At 36.0% G+C, this 20,477-nt stretch overlaps 1 protein-coding gene and 1 pseudogene across 3 annotated transcripts in view; both read right to left on the bottom strand.

Annotated features, from left to right (window-relative positions):
- Positions 1 to 20,477, bottom strand: part of CCSER1 (coiled-coil serine rich protein 1) — a 1,367,203-nt gene that overhangs the window by 133,054 nt on the left and 1,213,672 nt on the right. The gene's annotated exons all lie outside the window — the stretch shown is intronic.
- LOC140623524 (keratin, type I cytoskeletal 18 pseudogene) lies at positions 3,096 to 7,624 on the bottom strand (annotated as a pseudogene).

Below are 20,477 nucleotides of genomic sequence, written 5' to 3'. Positions count from 1 at the left end.
ACATAGTCTTCTTAATGCCTTCAAAAGCCTTCTAAATCCATTCAAAGGGAAAAGAATCTCACTACCAAGTATTTCAGTTCTATTGAGAGAATTGTTTACTGCATACAGTAAAATAAGCAGACCCTGGCCCAGGGGAGTGAGTCATCACAGCTCTTTTAATGGCCTATCCATATTACTTCATGACAACTGTGAGCCTAGCACCTCCAGAGCTGTGTGGTGTGGCTGGGTCAACGTGAACCTGAATGATCTCATCTCCTAGGTAGAGGTCTGGCTGTTTGAGCTGGCTGCACACAGAGTTGTGCAGTTTATCTGGGTAGATGACACTGGCAGTAACAATGTCAGATAGGTTTTTCCACAATGCAGACGTTTTTCCTAATGGTGTTATTATCTTCCAAATTCAGTGATGAGGCTAGAGAGTTTTCATGTGATGCTTTGCATCTTACTTTCATCCCTAATACCTTACTCACTAGTCACCTTGTCATGTGGTTCCCTTTTAAGGTGGTGTTCTGGACAGTGTTCTCAATTTATGGTAGGAGAAAGGGGATTTTTCTTCTTTTGAAAACTTTTGGCCCAATTAAGCAGCATGATTTGGATCTTAAGCAAATATTATTGATTTGAACAGATTAGTAAAATAGTATTTTCATTCATGGCACTGAAGAAGCCATTTGAGCAATATTTACAAAAGTACAGTATTTTCATCTACAGGTTGAATAGTTACACTTTCAACCTGAAAGTTTATGAGTTAATTTATAATTTTCCTGAGACCCAAATTTGAATCATATACATTAGGATGTGCAAGAATGAGTTTCTTAGCTGGTGAATGAGCAAAACAGATTGATATTCATCTCTCAGTACTACTTTTCTTTATCTATGCATATATATTTTTGTAGGGGTAAGGGAAATTATATGTTCCAATTTTAAAATGGAAATTCACAGAGGTCCTATAAATATCTCTTGCAAAAATCAAATATCTACTGGCAGATGGTGAATATCAAGAACCCACAGTAAATATATCTGAATAATCATTCTCTCTTCTGAGATTATATTCAGCTTCCTTCTTACACAGCCCTTCTGGTAACCATTACCAATTTATCAGAATAGGCATGAGAGATAAAACCTATTTGCCATGTCTTATATATTATATATGAAGAGGCACTGGCAAGATTTCCTTTATTTTCCTTTCCATTTTAGTCATTATAATCTAAATGTCATTAATAAAATGAAAGAGGTTAATTGCATTAGAAGAGAGCTGGAATATTTAGAAAAAGAGACCATAGAATTATTCTCAACTATAAATGATATAATACCTTCAATATTAGCATTTTAGCCTTTAATACCTCTAACGTGAAATAAGGTGCTGAATGTCTATAATTTACACAATACCTTATGGACATAAGTATCCATTACTTCAAGTTTAACACTCAATTTAACGTGCTCTTACTTTCTAAACTTTTTCCAGAATTGCACCCTCAGTGAAATGCACCTAGGAATCACTATTGACTCTCTTCCAAAGCACACAAAATTAATGTTATTACCCCTTTTAATGTGACTTGCAGATTTTTATATTTGATAAATATCACAAATTTAATGTAGGCTGCTTATGGTTAAACTCAATCCATGTAAGTGAAATCATAGTGATCTAAGTATACATAGAGTATATTGGGTATTTGAATTAGCTCAACTTAGAGAAGTTCTCTAAGGCTTGGCCTATAGTGCCATGGCTCTCCTTGACTCTAAGCTTTAAAGTATACCTCTAAATTGATATGAAAGACAGGAAAGCAAAAAATAATTGCCAATTTCAAAAAAGGAAACAGAATTAACACACATTCATTGACAAATAAGTTTCTAAAAGACTGGTTAAACTAACCAGAAGTCTTCCTTAAAGAAAAATGATATAAATAGTCCACCATTTCTGAGTCATAACATTTTTAAAAGCCATTCTCCTTGAAGAGATTTATTAAAAATATATTAAAATTCTTCTCCTATTGTTATCTTATTTCATAGACAGACAGTGGGATTTCTCAGCTGAAATGTCAAATTTATAACTAGGATTCCTATGAAACAAAGTTTATCTTGCTTAAACACCTAAGTACCTTTTCAAAGGTACCTTTGCAATCTGTAATACACCAATAAAATAAATATTCAGTGAATGTTCCACATAGAAATTAATTTTATACAACTTTTTCCTTTTGACTTTCTAATAAAATAACAAAGTATTTTTAACAGTGAACCTTAAGATTTGTAACACAAAACTTTTGAGATTGTATAATTTATTTAGGTAAAAGATTGAATTTTGCCTAATTCCCTTTAAGATAAAGGGAAATATTTATTAGAGCAGTGTAACCATTTTCACCAAAACAGGAGACACTTATTTATATTTTAAGATACAGTAATCCTTCAATACAACTTTTTTGTGTGTGTGATGTTTCTGAAACATTATTGCACCTCTCAAGTAAACTGATTTGTTCCCTTTCAGTTATATAATTAAGCCCATTATTTAAAATAACAAGCTTTACTTATTTTTAAAGTTAATTCTAACGGTTAATGTTAAACCTAAACAGAAAATGTCAGGAGAACATATATGACCAAAATGAAAAAGAAATCATCCTCACTTCTTGGATTACTAAAAAAGTTTACTATTTCCCTTTCATCAAATAACCTATTCCTATTGCCATAGCCATTATTTTATTATCTTAATATTTTCCTTTTTTATAGATGTTTAGCAAAAACAAAATGTAAAGTTTCAAAAAATGATTTCAATATTTCACATACACAGAATATGATGACTTGTATTTCAATAAAATGTTATGAATAAAAAAGGATTTAAATTGTCTTATAAAGAAGAAACTAGGTCAGTTAAAGTAATTCTCTTTCAATTATGGAGTAAAATCTCATTTATTCAGGATTTGTATTACTTTAGAATTCATGACAATTAGGGCATAACTAGATTGAAGTTTACAGTTATATTATCTCTGAAGAAAATTTTACTCTTTAACACAGTCAACTTTCCCCTATATCTTTCTTTTTTTTTTTTTTTTACTTCTTAACTTTATATTGGCCTCCTGCTCCCCAAAGAATATCCTGCTTCTGCTGCTTCAAAGCCTCAAAACTTTCATGTTTTTGGTTTCAGAAACTTTGCCTTCCACAATTTTGCAGGTGGTGGTCTTTTGGATGGTTTTCACGGAGTTGCATTTGTCCAGGGTCACCAACATTGAAGTCCTCTCCATTTACTACTAGCAGGCAGTGGTAGGTGGCAATCTCAGCCTCCAGCTTGACCCTGATCTTCATCAAGGCCTCCTATACATGGGTTTGGTGCTACCCTTCTGCCCAAATCTGGGACAGCTCCAACTCCAGTGTAGTAGGATCCTGCTGAGCTGCTCCATCTGCATGGTATAGCAGGCTTCCATCTTCCTCAGGTTGTTCTCCAAGCTGGCATTTAGATTTCTCATGGAGTCCCAGTGACTCTCCAAGGACTGAGCCATACATCTCAGCTCACTGAGCATCATTTCAGCTGCTCCTATTTCGGTGGCATACACTGTGACCATAAGTGGTGCTCTCCTCAGTCATCTGGGATCAGTACTTGTCCAGCTCTTCTGGGTTCTTCTAAGCCATCTTGTGGTACTAGGCCTGCCTGTCTGTAATGATCTTTCTGAGGTCCTAAGATTTGGGACATACAACTCTATGGTCAACCCAGATTTGTACAATCTGTTTTTGTAGACCTCTTAATTTCTCCTTGCGGTTCTTTATGAAAAGAAGCTCTTTTTTGAGTGTCTCAATTTCCAAATGTCCAGCTGCAGCCAAATGACAATTGGTGTCATCAACAATCCTGTGTAATCCATGGATGTCACTCTTCACAGACTGGCACATGGCCAGCTCTGTCTCATACTTGATTCTGAAGTCATCAGCAGGAAGAAGAGCATTGCCAATCTGCAGAATGATGCAGGCATTGTCCACAGATTTTATAAAGATCTTAGCTCTCAGCTCCTTGATAGTTTTAAAGTAATGTTTCCAGTCCCTGACCTGAGTTCCTTTCTTCTCCAGGTATTCCCAGATTTTGATCTCCAGTCTCTGGTTATCAGCCTATTTAGTCATGTGATTTGTTTACAGTAGACTAAAGAAATAATAGCAATACTTAGGTGTGTCAGGATAGAGGTGGGCGACATATTAGTCTTTGGGAAGTCAGTCTTTGGGAAGATGTATATTTGAAAAGTTTAAAAATTGGAATAAAGGCCTCAACAAAAAGAGAAACAAGCCAAGAAATGGGCACCTACCTCTAGAGAACAAACTGCCCATTACCAGAGGGGTTGTGGGTGTGGGTATAGGTGAGATAGGTGATGGGAATTAAAGAGTATACTTATGATGAGCACTGAGTAATGTATAGAAGTGTTGAATTACTACATTTTACCCCTGAAACCAATATAACACTGTATGTTAACTAACTGGAGTTAAGATTGAAAAAATAAATAAAATAAAATAAAATAAAATAGGATGAAAGTAAAACTCTAAAATACAGGGATTACGTGCTGTTTTTAGTACTATGAGTATACTAGGTACACAACAAATATTTCTTGAATTAAATAATTAAATAATTCATCTTCTATTTTATTTTTAGTACAGGGATTGTAATACAGATGTATGACAAAAATAAATTATTTGGACCAAGAAAGGATTAAATTAATAAAATGATATTTTCACAAAGTAAGGTTAATAGTAATGGAAATTTTTATTTATTCATATAGGCAAATGAGATAACATTGGACACAGTAGAAATGTCTATATTAGTATTTGAGTAAATCTGATTCCTGACCAAATTAAATATTCCTGAAACAACATTGGGAAATCATATTAGAGCTATAATTTATAAATATAGAAAGAACGGCTGAATGGTGACTTGCACATACTAGCTTGAAATCATTATACTTGGAATGAATCAAATGATGGAAATAGTCCATGAAATGGTGAAATATGATTTTAAGATTCAATTTTTAGAATGATAACTTCAAAATCTGGAAAAATCTTCAAAAACAAAGAAGACACAATTATGAATATTGCTTCCAAGTTGAATAATTAAAAGAGTTTTAAAAATGCATAACAAACTTGCAGGTAAATACATTAAAAGATCAAGTTGGCGATGTTATCCTAGCCATTTTCCTTTGAAATTTTCCTTCTTTCTTCAACCCACCTGTGTTTTTCTCTTTTCCTTCACATTCACTGATTTAACCATGAATCAGACTCTCATTATCTTAGGTCAGAATTAAAGACTCTATGAACTTCCCTTTACTATTCAAACTTAATGTAGTTTGCAGATCAGTTTTCCCTCTTGGTTTGAAAAGGATCTCAATAATGTGACCCATTTCTCTACTTATATGCTTCCACTCAAATTCTTAGATATACATGCATTTTTTGCTCTGATCAAATTCATATTTCACATCCTATTATAGTCCAATCCAATTTGCTTCAAATATTTGTTCTGCAATTATATTCCAGACATAGCACTAGAAGTTTAAGCTTCAAGGAAAAGCCACAGTGCTGCCCTTCAGTCTGGCTGAAAATAAAGTAAGTGATCCCAGCACAATAAGTATTAAGGGAACATGAAAGGATACTGTTCAGTTTGTAGGAAGTCAAATCTCATAGTAGGTGAAACACAAACTCTCTCCTCTACTCATGTTGTTATTTTCACTTAAAACATTTTCCCACTTTCTCTGAACTAATTTTTATCGTGCTCAAATTTGTGTGTGTGTGATATAAACATTTTAGCTTCTTTTGAATATAAAATACACAACCTAGCACTTGTATTTTACATTTAAGAAGAAAATAGTTGGCAAAAATAGAAACCATTTGCAAATATTCTTTAAGTTAAGACTTAAACAGATAAAGATAACTTTAACTGCAATGGTCTCTGGCAGCAAATAGGATGCTGGACAATTCAAACTAAGATGCTGAAAGGAGAGGATTGGAACAGGGCATTTTCTGTGTTTATACTGGCTTAGAGTTCATTAGTTTTCAGAGAGTAGACTTTGAAAGGAACATGACAGACAACGCCTTAGTTTAATGTTGGTAGTTGGACATACCTAAATACGTTTAGATGAACTCTTTAATAAACTGCATTGTTTATTTCCTAGTGCAAAATTAATCATTCACAATAAATGGCTTCATTACAAAATAAATTAAAATCCTTAAATAAGGAACTGCTTCAGACTCTGCGATGGGCTGAAAGTGACCCCAAAAACCTCCAGGTCCTAATCCCTGAAACCTGTGAGGGCTCACTTTTTTGACAAAAAGGACTTTAAAGATATTAAATTAAAGATTTTAAGATTATTCTGGATAATCTTATTGGGTGTCAAATATAATTGTCTGTTATAACAGGAGTCAGAGGGAAACTTGGCTACAAAGACAGAAGACAATGTGGCTACTGATGCAAGATGAGATTTTGCTAGATTTAAAGATGGAAGAAAAGCCCACCAGCCAAGGAATACAAGGAATGCTGCTCCAGAAGCTAGAGAAGCAAAGGAAGAGATCCTTTCCTTAGAGCCTCTTAGAGTATAGCCTAGCAAAACCAAACCATTGGGTTTTGGCCCAGTGAATTTTGAATTTCTCACCTCCAGAATTCTCACTGTAAAAGAAAAAAATGTGTGTGGATTAAGCCACCACATTTGTGGTATTTTGTTATAACGGCAATAGGAAACTATTACATACACTATTAAAAATAGTTTCTTGTCGGGGGGGGGAAGGGCACCTGGGTGGCTCAGTGGTTGAATGTCTGCCTTTGGTTCAGGTCATATCTTGAGATCCTGGGATTGAGTCCTGCATCAGGCTCCTGAAAGGGAGCCTGCTTCTCCTTCTACCTGTGTCTCTGCCTCTCTCTGAGTGTGTCTCTCATGAATAAATAAATAAAATCATAAAATAGTTTCTGGGGAGGAGGGTCAAAAGGGTGGAAGGGTAGGGGGTCCTCAACTCATCTGGCCCCATAAACTTACCTAGATAACTTTCAAAACATCCTAAACACTTACAAATTTGACCTGAGATTTAAGATTTAAAGAGAGAACAGTCAGAACACTACAGAGAGAAGGGTTTTCACTTTTGCCAAGGTAGGAAGGTGGAAAAGAAGAAGAAAAGAAGAAAAGAAGAAGAAGAAGAAGAAGAAGAAGAAGAAGAAGAAGAAGAAGAAGAAGAAGAAGAAGAAGAAAGCGGGGAAGGGGAACCACTAGCAGCCCGGCTAAAGCAGAGTGGTGAAAGCCTCAGGGTCAGGAAAGCCCAGTCCTGGAGGAGCGTGAATTCTAAAAATCCTCATTGGAGTTTTCCTTGACAGAAAAGTGCTTAGCAGGGAAATAGGCCAGAATTGCAGGAGGGGAAGTGAAGCCTCAAGAATCGTGGAGTCACTATAAGAAGAGGGGCACGTAGGGGAAAGCTCACTGCAAACTACGGTCCAATATGGGCAAAGGGCTGGAGCTCCGCAGGCATCTGGGGCATTTGGGAGAAGGCAGTCGATTAAGTGGACAGGCTTCAGACAGAGGTGGCTATACCCTGTTCCATTCAGGAGAGGTGGACCCTGGGAGTGCAGATCCAGGGGCACAGGACCCTGCATCCCAGGGCGCCTAAGCAGACAAATCCGAAGATCCTGCATTCCCCCTGGGACAAGCAGAACTGGGGAGGGCACAGGAAAGCAAGAACTCTTGTCACTGGTTGCCCACAAGCTGTGCAGATCAGCATACCTGTGCCTGCCCCCAGGAGAATCTAGGCCAGTGTGGACTGGGAGACTACAGTTAGTTACTCATAGGGAGCTGATTTCAGAGCTGGAAATCTGGCCACTGCCATTGTTATTCATCCTTGTTTCACTGTGTGCCTGGGAGAGGTGGGGCCATCAGGGAACAGAGGCCTTATGGAGGTAAACAGCTCCTACTGAGCCCGGGACCAGCAGGGGGTGGGGCAGTTCCCCCAGGTTCACACACCTGAGAATCAGCACAGCAGACCCTCCCTGAGAAGACCAGCTGGAAGGACAGGGGAAGCTCAAGTTCTTGACCCAGTAGCGCTGGAAAGCTCCATGACGGAGGGAAAATAGTATATAGAACTAGAGGGTCCTTTTTTTTTTCCTTTTTCCATTGCGACTCGTTTTTCTATCAGACTAAAATTTTCCAATATTTTGTTTCTTTTCCCATCTTAATTACAATATTTTACCAGCTCTTCATTTTTAAGTTTTTTCCTTTTTGACTTTCGTATTTCTACAATTACATGTCTTAAGTTTATTTTTCACTTCTAGATTCCCTTCAACATATGTAATTTAATTTTGGGAGATATACAAGATACGGGTTTTTGTTTTTTGTTTTTTTCTGCTTCATTTTGCTTTACATTGGTGGAAGTTAGCACCTTCTAAAACATGACCAACATACATCTAGAACCAAGTGGAAAAGCGTGTTGATTCAAGTGTGAGAACATACTCTCTCTTCATTCCCATTCTGCCTCCGTCTTTCATATTGTTTATGTTATCGTGGACAATGTTGGGGCTTTATATAAGTATTGCTGGTTTATAAATTTGGGATGGTGCATCTTCTAACATACAGAACAAAATAGACTCGGAACCAAGAGGATAACCTTCTAGGACCACTCAGGTACATTACATTACTCAGGTATACCACCACCATTCCCCCTCTTTTTTCTCTCTTTTTCCTCTTTTCTTTTTTCTTTTTTAAAATTTTTTTCTTCTTCTTTGTTTTGGTTTTTGGCTTTTTATCTTTTCTACTTTATTTAAAATTTGTTTTTCACTTCAGTCATCCTTTTGTTTTATCTTATTCTGTTCTTTTTCTTTTATTTTCTGGTCTCTGACCTCTTCAGAATCATCTAGGGTGTAATTTACTTAGGTTGTGGTTGATATTTGTGATTCAGCTCACTCATACAGTCACTCTGGACTGGACAAAATGAATAAAAGGAAGAATTTGCCACAAAAGGAAGAACTGGAAGCAGTAATCTCTGCCACAGAGTTACAGTTTTTGGATTTTGATATGATATCAGAAATTCAATTCAGAAGTACAATTATAAAGCTACTGGTGGCTCTGGAAAAAAGCATAAAGGACTCTACAGTCTTTGTTACTGCAGAATTTAGATCTAATCAGGCCCAAATTAAAAATCCATTAAATGATATGCAGTCCAACCTAGATGTCCTAACTGCTAGGGTTAATGAGGTGAAAGTGAGAATGAGTGACATAGAAGACAAGTTGATGGTAAGGAAGGAAGCTGAGAAAAAAAGAGAAACAAGAGTCCACCAGGAAAGGCTTAGGGAAATAAATGATAGCTTGAGAAGGAAGATTGTACGTCTAATTGGGATTTCAGAAGAGGCTGAGAGAGAGAGAGAGAGAGGACCATAGAGTATGCTTGAAAAAAATCATAGCTGAGAACTTCCCTAGTCTGGGGAAAGAAACAGGCATTCAGATCCAAAAGATAGAGAGGACCTCCCAAAAATCAATAAAAACCATTCAACACCTTGACATTTAATATAGCGAAATTTGCAAATTTCAAAGATGAAGAGAAAATTCTTAAAGCAGAGCAAGACAAGAGATTCTGAACTCATATGGGGAGAAATATTAGATTCACAGCAGACCTCTCCACAGAGACCTGGCAGGCCAGAAAGGGCTGGAAGGATATATTCAGGGTAATAAATGAGAAGAACATGCAGCCAGGAATGCTTTATCCAGCAGGGCTGTCATTCAGAACAGAAGGAGAGATAAAGAGCTTCCAGGAGAGGCAGAAGCTGAAAGAATATGTGACCATCAAAACTGCTCTGCCAGAAATATTAAGAGGGACCCTGTAAAAGAAAGAGGAAGCCCAAAGAAACAATCCACAAAAACTAAATTCATATCCTTCAATAGTTACTCTGAATGTAAATGGGCTAAATGATCCCATCAAAAGACACAGGGTATTGGACTGGATAAAAAAGCAAGACACAATTATATGCTGTCTACAAGAGACTCATTTTAGACCTAAGGACACCTACAGCCTGAAAATGAAGGTATGGAAAACCATTTACCATTCAAGTAGTTCTCAAAAGAAAGCTGAGATAGCAATCCTTATATCAGATAAATTAATGTTTATACCAGAGACTGTGGTAAGAGATGAAGAGAGACACTATATCATACTTAAAGAGTCTATCCAACAAGAAGACCTAAAAATCATGAATATTTATGCCCCTAATGTGGAAGCTGCCAAGAATATCAATTAATAACCAAAGTAAAGACATACTTAGATAATACACTAATAGTAGGAGACTTCAACATGTTACTTTCAGCAAGTGACAGATATCCTAATCAGAACATCACCAAAGAAACAAGGGCCTTAAATGATAAACTGGACCAAATAAATTTCACATATAGAGAGAGAACTTTCCATCTGAATGCAACTGAATACACATTCTTCTCAATTGCACATGGAACTTTCCCCAGAATAAACCACATACTGGGTCACAAATCAGGTCTCAACGGTCAGCAAAAGATTGAGATTGTCCCCTGCATATCTTCAGACCAAAATGCTCTGAAATTAGAACTCAATCACAAGAAGAAATTTTGAAGACACTCAAACACATGTAGGTTAAAAAAGCATCCTACTAAAAGATGAAAGGGTCAACCAGAAAATTAGAGAAGAATTTAAAAGATTCATGAAAACTAACAAAAATGAAGATACAACTGTTCAAAATCTTTTGAATACAGCAAAAGAGATCCTAAGAGAGAAATACACCGCAATACAAACCTCCCTCAAAAAATTGGAAAAAACACAAGCACACAGGCTAACCTTGCACCTAAAGGAAAAGAACAGCAAGTAAAACCTCCACCATGTAGAAGAAGAGAGATAATATAGATTCAAGAAGAACTCAATGACATAGAGACCAGAAGAACTGATCTCTATTTAGAACAGATCAACAAAATCAGAGCTGGGTCTTTGAAAAAATTAATAAGATAGATAACATTAGCCAGAATTATTAAAAGAAAAAAGAAAAGACTCAGATTAATAAAATTATGAATGACAGAGGAGAAATCACAACAAATACCAAGGAAACACAAATGAGTTTAAAAACATATTGTGAGCAGCTCTATGTCAACAAATTAGGCAATCTAGAAGAAATGGATGCATTTCTGGAAAGACACAAGTTACCAAAACTGGAACAGGAAGAAATAGAAAACCTGAACAGGCCAATAACAGGGACGGAATTGAAGAAGTCATCAAAAACCTCCCAAGACAATAAAGTCCAGGGCCAGATGGCTTCCCATGGGAATTCTATCAAATATTTAAAGAAGAAATAGTACCTATTATACTAAAGCTGTTTCAAAGGATAGAAAGGGATGGAATACTTCCAAACTTGTTTTATAAGGCCAGCATCACCTTAATTCCAAAACCAAAGACCCCACCAAAAAGGAGAATTATAGACCAATCTCCCTGAAGAACACAGATGCAAAAATTCTCAACAAGATACCAGCCAATAGGATCCAATAGTACATTAAGAAGATTATTCACCATGACCAAGTGGGATTTATCCCCGGGATGCAAGGCTGGTTCAACACTTGTAAAGCAATCAATGTGATAGATCATATCAACAAGAGGATAAACAAGAACCATATGATCCTCTCAATAGATGCAGAGAAAGCATTTGATAAAATACAGCATCCATTCCTGATCAAAACTTTTCAGAGTGTAGGGATAGAGGGAACATTCCTCAGTATCTTAAAAGCCATCTATGAAAAGCCCACAGCGAGTATCATTCTCAATGGGGAAACGCTGAAAGCCTTTCTTCTAAGGTCAGGAACACAACAGGGATGTCCACTCCCAACACTGTTATTCAACATAGTACTAGAAGTCCTAGCCTCGTCAATCAGACAACAAAAAGAAATAAAAGACATCCAAATTGGCAAAGAAGTAGTCAAATTCTCCTTCTTTGCAGATGACATGACACTGTACATAGAAAACCCAAAAGACTCCACCCCAAGATTCCTAGAACTCATGCAGTAATGCAGCACTGTGGCAGGATACAAAATCAATGCCCAGAAATCTGTGGCATTTCTATACACTAACAATGAGACTAAAGAAAGAGAAATTAAGGAGTTGATCCCATTTACAATGCACCCAAAAACATAAAATACCTAGGAATAAACCTAACCAAAGAGGTAAAGAATCCATACTCTAAGAACTAAGGGAGGGATTCCTGGGTGGCTCAGCGGTTTGGTGCCTGCCTTTGGCCCAGGGCGTGATCCTGGAGATCCGGGATCGAATCCCACATTGGGCTCCCAGTGCATGGACCCTGCTTCTCCCTCTGCCTGTGTCTCTGCCTCTCTCTCTCTCTCTCTGTGATGGCTATCATAAATAAATAAAAATTAAAAAAAAAACTAAGAGAATACTTCTGAATGAAATTGAGGAAGACACAAAGAGATGGAAAAACATTCTATGCTCATGGATTGGAAGAATAGATATTTTGAAAATGTCTATGTTACCCAGGGCAATTTACATTTTCAATGCAATCCCTATCAAAATACCATGGACTTTCTTCACAGAGTTGGAACAAATAATCTTAAGATTTGTGTGGAATCAGAAAAGAGCCCGAATAGCCAGAAAATATCAAAAAAGAAAAGCAGAGCCACAGGCATCACAATGCTGGATTTCAAGCTATTAAAAAGCTGTGATTATTAGTATGGTACTGGCACAGAAACAGACACATAGGTCCATGGACAGCATAGAGACCCAGAAATGGGCCCTGAACTCTATGGTCAACTAATATTCGACAAAGCAGGAAAGACTATCCACTGGAAAAAGGACAGTCTCTTCAATAAACGGTTCTGGGAAAATTGGACAGCCACGTGCAGAAGAATGAAACTAGACCACTCTCTTACACGATATACAAAGGTAAACTCTAAATGGATGAAAGATCTACAAGTGAGACAAGAATCCCTCAGAATCCTAGAGAAGAACACACCAACAACCATTTTGAAACTGGCCAAAGTAACTTCTTGCAACATATATCTATGAAGGCAAAGGAAATAAAAGCAAAAATGAAGTGTTGGGACTCAATCAGGATAAAAAACTTCTGCATAGTGAAAGAAATAGTCAACAAAACTAAAAGACCACCTAGAGAATGGGAAAAGATATTTGCAAATGGCATATCAGATAAAGGGCTAGTATCCAGGATCTATAAAGAACTTATTAAACTCAACAGCAAAGAAATGAACAATCCAGTCATGAAATGGGCAGAAGACATAAACAGAAATTTCACCAAGACATACACATGGCCAACAAGCACATGAGAAAATGTTCCACATCACTTGCCATCAGGGAAATACAAATCAAAACTATAATGAGATACCACCTCAGACCAGTGAGAATGGGGAAAATTAATAAGACAGGAAATGAGAGAATGTGGAGAAGGGGGAACCCTTTTGCACTGTTGGTGGGAATGCAAACTGTTGCAGCCACTCTGGAAAACAGTGTGGAGTTCCTCAAAAAGTTAAAAAGAGAGCTACAATTTCACTAGTTGGTATTTACTCCAATACCAATGTAGTGAAATGCTGGGACACCTGCACCTCAATGTTTATAGCAGCAATGTTCACAATAGCCAAACTGTGGTAGGAGCCATGATCTCCTTCAACAGATGAATGGATAAAGAAGATGTGGTATATATATACACAATGGAATATTACTCAGCCATCAGAAAGGATGAATATCTACCATTTGCTTCAACATGGATGGAATTGGAGGGCATTATGCTGAGTGAAGTAAGCCAATCAGAGAAGGACAATCATCAATCATTTCACTCATACATGGAATTTAAGAAATAGTGAAAGGGACCATAAGGGAAGGAGGAAACTGAGTGGGGAAAGATTAGAGAGGGAGACAAATCATGAGAGACTCCTAACTCTGGGAAATGAATAAAGGGTTGAGGAAGGGGAGGTGGGTGAGCGGTTGGGATTACCAGGTGACAGGCACTGAGGGGGGCACTTGATGGGATGAGCACTGGGTGTTATACTATATGTTGGCAAATCGAGCTTCAATAAAAACAAATGAAAAAAAAAGTTTCTCGTCATTCATAATGACTTTGAAGTTCTGGAGCCTATACATGTTAGATTAAAAAATATTAAAAGACATTGTTTTAACGATGCTTCTTCCTATTTACATTTGTAAGAAACTGTAAATATATCTAGTTATAATACCAGAAACAAAGTAGGTGTTTGTTAATTATTAGATTTTTTTTTCTTCGAATCACCCATTTGTGTACCCAGGAGTTATCAGTTTCATAAATTACCTAGCATAAAACTGAAATATAGAGCAGCCCTGGTGGCTCAGTGGTTTAGCACCACCTTCCGCCCAGGGCGTGATCCTGGAGACCCAGGATTGAGTCCCATGTCCGGCTCTCTGCATGGAGCCTGCTTCGCCCTTTGCCTGTGTCTCTGCCTCTCTTTCTCTCTCTTTCTATCTCTCTCTCTCTCTCATAAAATAAATAAATAAAATCTTTTTAAAAATCCTGAAATATAAAGTATAGTGATAAAGCTCCATACACTTTCTTCCATATGATTTCTTTGGTTTTTTTCCAATCCTAAAATAGACTCATCTCACAATGCTGGAAAGCAGCATAGATTCAGCCAAGATATACAACACCTGCCAGATATGCTTGGGTTCTTTCAAAGGTAGTACTGAGCAGCTAGGTAAAGGTAAAGTGGTGGATGTAATTTGTCTAAAATAGATGGAAAACTTAGCACACATCATTGAATTTGTACGCTCCAAATGCTTAGGTTTAAAAGTCAGTAAGCCTGGCAAGGGAAAGGTGACAAGACATTTAAATAGATGTAAAATTTTCTTTAGGAGGAAAGATGTGCTCTGGAAAATGTAAACGCTGTAACAGACAAGTAAATAGGGGCCTCTCAACTTCACAAGAAGTAGTTTTGAGATTTTCTGTGAACTGATATAGAAATGACCCAGAGGAAAGTAGAATTCAAAATAAAATTGAGCAAAGATATCACCTATAAATGAACATGAACACTTTCTCATGTAGATAATGTTATCAGGTTGATGAGGGACTTGTTTCTGGCTCTGCTAATTTGCAGAACAGTAATTTTCCCAGGAGATGGCATAAAACTCCAAATGCTAGGTGTATTTATTTTTAAAATTTCCAGAATTGCCATGAAATATGACAAGCACAATTCTAAATGCCCAAATGACCATGTAGAAATCAGAATCCATAGTGAGCTCAACTCCCTTACTCTTTTTAAAATTTTTAAAAAATTTTTTAAAAAGATATTTATTTATTTGTTTGTTTATTTATTTATTTATTTATTTATTTATTTATTTATTTATGAGAAACAGAGAGAGAGAGAGAGAGAGAGAGGCATAGGCAGAGGGAGAAGCAGGCTCCCAGCTCAGAAAGGATCTGCAGGGAGCCTGATGCTGGACTCTTGATCTCAGAACCCGAGGATCACAACCTGAGCTGAAGGCAGATGCTCAACTACTGAGCTACCCAGGATCCCAGATCCCTTATGCCTATTTTTTTTTTAGTTACATCAATTATGAATTATGGAACTCAATAATGAAATGAAGTAATTTGATGTAAGGGAGAAAAATCCAAAGGTTACTCAATTTGAGAGTATAAAAGACAGTTGATATGCAAAAGCTGGAGGATTATTTGAACAATTAAATCTTGGATGCATTCAGCAACAGTTAGTGATCAGCAAGAGGTTAGTGATCTTATTTTCCATAACTAAGGACAAAGTAAAGAAAAGCCTTCATCTGCAACAAAATGAGCTAGAAAAAAAAAATCTCATTAGGAATGCTTTTCAGCTTGAACTGCAACCAAAAATGCTCAACAATGCTTGTCAAGAAGAGAGTGAGGTCTCCAGTCTTTATTAGCTTTACAGGTCAAACACTGAACCTGCTGTGACTAAAAATGAAGGAATTTAGCCAGTTATTCTAAGAAGTTTGAATTTTATTTTCTAGGTTTATCTTCCTTAATACCTCAGCACATTTTGGAAGACAATGTGCAGTTATTTATCTTTTTTGTTATCATTAGGTTCATACCATCCTGGAAACATTTTCAAAGGAGAAAAAAAGATAATATTTAGATATGCTTGACGTAAGTGCTTTGCCTGTACAACAATTTAATTGTTCAAATAATGATATCTAGATGCTAATCATGTATACATCATAGTGTATAGTGTCCTGATGCAAATTCTTATCAAAAAGTGATGACAAAGCCGTAAAGAATTCAACTAAGCAATTGCTATTGTTCCAGTCCAGACTACAGTTCAGTCTCTTTTGGACTTCATTGGATCATCCCACTCAGGCCAATCATAAACGTCCATGTCTTATTAATACTAGTACTTATTAATACTTAATACTAAACTGGAACTCTGCTTTTGCACTTCAGGTAAAGTCCTTATTACTGAAGTTTTATCTTCAATTTCTAAAATCTTTTCTTCTGTAGTCTCTAATCTCCTATTAAGCCTATCAAATGTATTTTTCATTTCTAGAAGTTCATATTGGGTCTATTTTATGTGTTTTGTATTTCTCAGCACACTCATGTTTTCCTCTACCTTCTTGGTTATTTGGATAATATAATGGGTCTTTTAATGTTCTTTTCTACTATTCTGTTATTTGTGATTATTTTTCTCCTTATTGTGTATGCGTCCTGGTTTCCTGCTTCCTTGTCTGCTTGGTAATTTTTTATTAAAAAGTGAAGTGTCAGATTTTTTTTAAGGGATCAACCCTTTAAGTACTTTGAAATTTATTGTGATTTGCAGTTAAGTTACTTGGAAACAATGTGACAATCCTTTTGATTTCCTTTTAAGTTTTTAAGACAGGACCATAGCATCCTTTAATCTAGGTCTAATTTAGCTCTCCTACTCAAGCCATATCCTTCTGCCTATTACCCCCAGGAATAAGAAGCTACTTTTGGGAAATGTAAGTATTTTCAGCCCTGTCTGCAACTTTAGAATCATTCCTCCTATTCCTTTCCCTAATTTTGAATAGTTTCCTCATAGAAATGTTCTGGTTAGTACTGCGCTGGAGACTTGAAGGGAAACTTCTTATGTGGCTGAGGGTTCTCCTACAGTTCTCCCCTCTCAGATGCAATGCCTTCTCAATCGCAGCCACCTGAGCCTCCCCAAATATTCCATCTCCTTAATGCAGGACTCGCACTGAGCTCTATTTGAGTTCTTTCTGCACTTCAGTCTAAACTGCAGACAGGAAACAGGGGCAATTGTAGGGCCTCCCCCATTTGTTCTTCCTCAGAGACCACTATGTTGTATATAACTTGTCTAATATTGAAAGCTATTCCTTTACATATTTTATCCAAAGTTTTAGTTGGTTAAGGCAACAGAACAAATTTGATCCCTGTTACTCCATCATAACTGATAAACAAAGTCTTTCCCGAGGTTTTATCAACAGATGTTTGATTAAATAATTTTTAAAGATTCATTTATTATTTTGAAACAAAGAGAGAGAGAAGGAGGAAGGGGGAGAGGCAGAGGGAGAAGGATAAGCAGGCTCTCTGCTGAGCAGGAAGCCCAATATGGGGCTGGATCCCAAGCTTAATCCCAGGGTCCATCCCAAGACCCTGAGACCATGACCTGAGCTGACCTGACTGAGCCACCCAGGTGACCCAGATTAAATAATTGTCAAAGTGATCTGATTTTTTTTTCCATGAATGGGTGATGCTTTAGTTCTGTGTTTTTAAACAAAGCTTTTGGAGAAACCCATGTTCTTCCATGAATCAGATGAAAACAAAAGACCTCTTTGGTAGGAATAGTTTTTCCCCAGTAGGACAATTCTCCCCTTGGACAGCATAGTGATCAATCCTGTATAAATATATTAAATATACTCCAGCTCCTGAGATGCTACGTTTTATCATAGGACTTTCCCTTTACAGTACTTAATTCCAAAAAAGTTATATGCGAACTGAATAAATCATATCTTCAGATTAGAACTTGGATGCTCAGTGCAAAAGTAAAATAAAAATAGTTAACCCATGTTTTCTAAATATAATTCTGCATTGTTAGAACTCTCTTTATTACAACTCTTCAAACTCCCAGAAATATCTAAAAACATTAGTTATGTTTTTTTCAGTTTAACAATGACCAATTCTCTTTCTAAAAAGGTAGCCTAATCTTTGTAATAGTTCATAAAATATGAACCCTGTTAAAATGTTAATTGCCTTTCAGTTTCAGATATGTTTACAAATAGATAAATAAATATTTAATTTTCATTTTACCAGGGATAGAGATAGGTAATCACTAAATGAGTGACACACTTTAGATTAAATGCCTGATTATGCCTAAAGACTTGAACCCATCTGGATTTCATATTTTAAATTTTTAATTTCAAAATTAAGTGTCAATCTGGGATTCTAAATTGCCACTACTTTTGCCATTTTTCTTCAATATAAACCTTGTCACTGATCAATACTCATCAGTGGACCAATGCCTTGAAAAATATTACTGTATCTACTTCAGAGGCATATAGGATGGAGTGACTCATTCTGTGCTGAAAGCAGCTGCACAGGAGGGCAATATTTAAAACTAAATAAAGATATTGAACATGTAGATTCAATAATAGTAAATGTAGAAACACATAATGTACTTCAGCCTTGAAATGAGTAAGACCCTGAAACAGAATCCCTGCTGAGTGTGTTACTCCCTCTCTCAGAAGCAGGAATTAGGTTTATAAATTAGAGTGCTGTCTTTTCAAGGGTTTTTTTTTTTTCTTCTTCTTCTTCTTCTTTTCTTAGAACGCTTCATACCCAGTTATCTATATGACCCACTCCCTCCTATCCTACAAGTCTCTACATATATGTCACATTTTTAATGAGGCCTTTGCTAATGTAAAGTAGTAGACCATCCCTATCCCACTCCTCTATCACTGCCCTATTTCCCTTATTCTATTCTATTTTTTTCATAGGTCTTATTACTGCCTGCAGTTCTATATATTCAGTCTTAATTTCCTTACTGTCTGCCTTTCCCCACTGGAATGCAAGCTTCATAGGGGCAGTAACTTCATCATTTTTTCCATCTATTTTTGGTATATATTAAGCACCCCATAAACATTTGTTTAACAAATGAATGAAGGAAGGAAGCACTAAGTATTGTGCCTGGTACATAATAAATGTTCAGAGAATTACTTAGCATCATCATCATCATAACATTTACTATTACTCTAAAGCACAAAATTTTTCCAAGCTCCTCAGTTTGTCTGTATGGCTATATAAAAAAATCATGTAAAAAAAAGAGAAAAATATTTTGACACTTGATATAAGGAACTCTAAGATCATACATTGAATGAATTAGAGTTAAATTAAAATAACACTTGTAGGTAAAATAAGTCATCCCAAATATGTGATTGGTTGTTCTTGGTAAATGAATTTTAAACTATTAGTTAATATAGTTAATCTGATGGTTTGTTGAACTCAGCAAAATGATATTTTGTTGAATAAAATTCCCTTGAGTTACAGGATCAAACTTGATATATTTAGAAATAAATAGTCTAGAGATTTGAAATTATAAAAGACAAAAAGTAATATTTGTTTCTAATACTAAAAATGAGTTACACCATTAATAAGAAACAATACATTAATTTGCACCAAAAGGAGGAAAATGCTCCAATTTCAATTATGTTTTTATCTTCGTGTAAATCACTGACTTACAATGTAGCATCTTGTCTTTCCACAAGTTTGCTATATTATATCTTATCCAAAAAGTAATACAGTAATTTCATATGTACATCTAAAATAAGTTAATAAAATATAATAATTACTAAGTGAAACCTTTTCATGGAGCTATCTTTATTAGGTAATAGGAATTTTAAAAATACATACACACATGTAAACATATAAACATCATTTGCTAAAATAAGTGCTATGTAATTGCAACTTGTAGACTTTAAAGTTTATAAATCAATAAAATATTAATTAAAAAGACAAGTTATTTTACACTCTATTTTTTTAGTGAATAAATTTTTATTACAGATCAGAATGTTAGCAGAACATCATAAAAAATGTTCAGGGATGCCTGGATGGCTCAGTGGTTGAGCCTTTGGCCCAGGGCGTGATCCTGGAGACCCGGGATCAAGTCCCACATCAGGCTCCCTGCATGGAGCCCGCTTCTCCCTCTGCCTATGTTTCTGCCTCTCTCTCTCTCTCTCTCTCTCTCTCTGTCTTTCATGAATAAATAAATAAAATCTTTAAAAAAATGTTCAACATTTGTTGTTTTTCTGATTACAAAAGTAATACACGTTCATGATAGAAAATTTGCAACATAGAGAGAGGCACAAAGAAAAAAATAAAAACCGCTTCAGTCAATCATAAAAAGACAAAATTTAAGAAAGGGCCATGTGATCAACTTGCCTTCTAACATCATCATTGTATAAATGACATGATAACATCAATGATATTAGGTAAACATAATCTTGAAGTAACAGTATTTAACAGATTGAGCTTCATGACAAACTCATTTTCGTGCTTATTTTTC

This window comes from Canis lupus, chromosome 33 (genome assembly GCF_048164855.1).
Source record: "Canis lupus baileyi chromosome 33, mCanLup2.hap1, whole genome shotgun sequence".
NCBI classification, from domain to species: domain Eukaryota; kingdom Metazoa; phylum Chordata; class Mammalia; order Carnivora; family Canidae; genus Canis; species Canis lupus.
Note: the sequence above shows the minus strand (reverse complement) of the source record. Positions and strands in the feature narration are given on the sequence as shown.